Source organism: Orycteropus afer, unplaced genomic scaffold (assembly GCF_000298275.1).
Source record: "Orycteropus afer afer isolate SDZICR_OR568_19922 unplaced genomic scaffold, OryAfe1.0 scaffold01124, whole genome shotgun sequence".
Taxonomy (NCBI): Eukaryota; Metazoa; Chordata; class Mammalia; order Tubulidentata; family Orycteropodidae; genus Orycteropus; species Orycteropus afer.
This window is the reverse complement of record NW_006922711.1, coordinates 108,148-110,882: the sequence shown is the minus strand read 5'-3', so window position 1 is coordinate 110,882 and position 2,735 is coordinate 108,148.

Sequence of the window (2,735 nt, the reverse complement as noted above, 5' to 3'; positions counted from 1 at the left end):
TCCACTCAGCAGTGCCTTGGAAGAAAGGCCTGGCGATCTACTTCCATAAGGTTACAGCCATTGAAAACCCTGTAGAGCACAGTCTACTCTGAAATATGTGGGGTTGCCATGAGTCTGAACTGTCTCAACAGCAAGGAGGTTTTTTGTTTGTTTGCTTTCTACCCAGTGCCTACAAGATAAGGTCCAGACTCCTCTGCCAGATTTATAAGGTTCTTTATGATCTGACCTCTCCTCACCTTCTAGCTTCAGACTCATTGGTAATACTTCCTCCTTTTTCATTAAGCTCTACTCCATTTTCCCCACCTCAGTAAATGGCACCACCATTCACCAAGTTGCTCAGGTCAAAAATCCAGGAAGCCTCCTTTTAACCTTTTCCCTCACTCCTTCTCTCAAAATATATTCTCAGTTGGTTTGTGATGGTTCCTGTCTTGGTTCCCTAGTGCTGCTATAACAGAAATACCACAAGTGGATGGCTTTAACAAACAGGAATTTATTCTCTTACAGTTTAAGAGGCTAGAAGTCCAAATTCAGAGTGCCAGCTCTAGGGGCACTCTGTATTCAAACTTGGGCTTCAGCTCTGCCTCTTATTCCACGCCCACTGGAACTAGAGGCAGCACCTAACTCACACAGCTGCTGGCTGCTGGCTGCTGGGGCTGATGAACCCAAGGTCAGCAGGTAAAATGGCACAATCCTAAGATTGTCAGGTAACACTGCAGACCACTGGCTCAAGTCCAAGAACAATCTTAAGATCAGCAGGCAACATGGTAGGCCAAGACTCGGCCAAATGCAGGGTCCAGATGTGCCAAAATCTACAGACCTTTCTAAAAACTCCTTATATACTGGAAGCAGGCCATGCCCCAAAGGCAGCTACTTAGCTACTTACAGCATATTCCACCATGGAGGTGGTTACAAACTCATCAGGGGTAATAACTACCCAACCACTTAAAACCATGGCCCAGCCAAGTTGACACACAACCTTAGCTACCACAGTTCCCATCCTGGTACAAGTCACCATCATGGCCTTCCTGGATGACTGCCACAGTCTCCACACTGGCCTTCCAGCTTCGTCTGTTGTCTCCTGTAGCCCACTCATAACCCAGAAACCAGAATGTTTTCTTTTCTGAAATAAATTCCCCCATTTATTTTTATTACTTACTCTCTTATCAAATGAAATACTATAGGACTTAAATTTGTCTGTGTCCTCATTTTGGGAAGCCCACTTTTGGCATATAGATGAGCTAAAGCCACAACAGCAACAACAAAATTTTTTTCCCCAATTTGATCATGTCTCTCACCTGCTTTAAATCCTCCAATGGCTTCCCACTGCACCTAGAATCAGATCCAAACTGCTTACCATAGGCTTTCATGCACACCTCCCCAGTCCAACTCACCACTTTCTCCCTTGCTCTGAGCACACTGGCCTCCTGTCAAGTCCTCCAACACAACAACTGTTCCAACCTCAGGGCCTTTGTACATGGCCTACCTTTGTTTGGAATGCCATTCCTCAACTCATATGACTAGTTCCTCCCACCCACCTTTTTTTTTTTTTTTTTACCATTTTTTAAGTGAAATATTTGATGCAGACATATATAAACCCATATGTAAGTCAGGAAGGATGATAAAACAATGACCCAAGGACCAACTCCCCAACTTAGAAATAGAACATTCTCAACACCATTGAAGTATCCTGTCTTTCATGTGGAAACAGTTAGCCCAAGGGACTAGTGAATCATGTACACCTCAGCGTACGTGACCCTGAGACCAGAAGAACTAGAAGGTGCCTGGCTATCACTGCCAACCACTCAGAAAGGGATCCAAATTGGAGATCCTGGATAGAGTGGGAGAAAAATGTGGAACAAAACTCAAAATCATAAAAAAGGCAAGGTTTACTGGTCTGATAGAGCCTGATGAGTCCCCTGAGACTCTGGCCCCTAGTTATCCTTCAGGTCTAGAATTGAACTCACTCACTCCCATGGCTTCCAATCAAACAATAGATAGGCATATAGGGTGAACATTTACACCAGGTAGATATTCTCCTTAGAATAATCAGTCACGGAGAACAGAAGGGCAGTATTTGCACAGGGAGATAGGTTAGGGGGCAGGAATGCATAGGAAAGAAGGACACAGGGAAGAGGTAATTACAGAGAGGAAGTAGGAAGAGAGCTGTTACATTGCAGGGAATTGCAGTCAATGTCATGAAACAATGCATGAACTGCTGTATGGAAAATGAATTTGCTTTGTAAACTTTCACCCAAAGCACAATTTAAAAACAAAAAACAACCAATAACTCAAAATCATAAAAAAGGCCAGGCTGACTAGTCTGATAGAGACTGGTGAAACCCCTGAAACTATGGCCACTAGTCACCCTTCGAGCCTGGAACTGAACTTCCGTGGCTTCCAGTCAAACAAAAGGCCTACAAGGTAAACAATTACACAAGGTAGATATACTCCTTAGGACAATCAACCATGGGAGACCAGAAGGGCAGAATTTGCACAGGAAGATAGCTAAGAGGGCAGGACTGCAAAGGAAAGAAGGACACAGGGAAAAGGTAACCATGGGAAGGAACAGGGAAGAGAGGTGTTACATTGTGGGAGTTGCAATCAATGTCATGAAATGTGTATGAACTGCTGAATGGAAAATAAATTTTCTCTGTAAACTTTCACCCAAATCACAATAAATTAAAAAAAAAAATCATGTTGTGGTTGGGAGCTCTTGGTGGGGCAGTACCTAAGGC